Genomic DNA, 390 nt, shown 5'->3' with positions numbered 1-390 from the left:
CACGTTGCAGCTATTGCAATAGCCACTCACGTGAGTTCTGCATTCCCCAAGGTGGGAACGGGCTCTGGTGGGTCCCCATGACACGCGGTGGTGGAGATGGAAACGGGAAACTCGGCTGCACCTCTGCCATGGGACTGGCTGCATTTTGGGGGCATCTGCAAGATTTGCACTGTCTGGGGGTGCAGTGTTGGGGGGGCTAAAGGCCCTGCATTTTGGGTGTCGGGATGGGTGTTGAGCTGTTGAAGGGCTTTTGTGGGGGTCGCGCTATGGAGGGAGGCAGGGGGCTGCGGTGTGGGGTGGATGGAGGGAGCGCACTTTGGTGGGAACTGGAGGGATTGCACTGGAGGGGCAGCGGGGTGCCTGGGGGGCAGGCGGAGTTACACTGGGCGC

The sequence above is a fragment of the Nothoprocta perdicaria genome, unplaced genomic scaffold, assembly GCF_003342845.1.
Source record: "Nothoprocta perdicaria isolate Ctin4 unplaced genomic scaffold, notPer1 scaffold_280, whole genome shotgun sequence".
Taxonomy (NCBI): Eukaryota; Metazoa; Chordata; class Aves; order Tinamiformes; family Tinamidae; genus Nothoprocta; species Nothoprocta perdicaria.
This window is presented reverse-complemented; position numbering follows the sequence as displayed.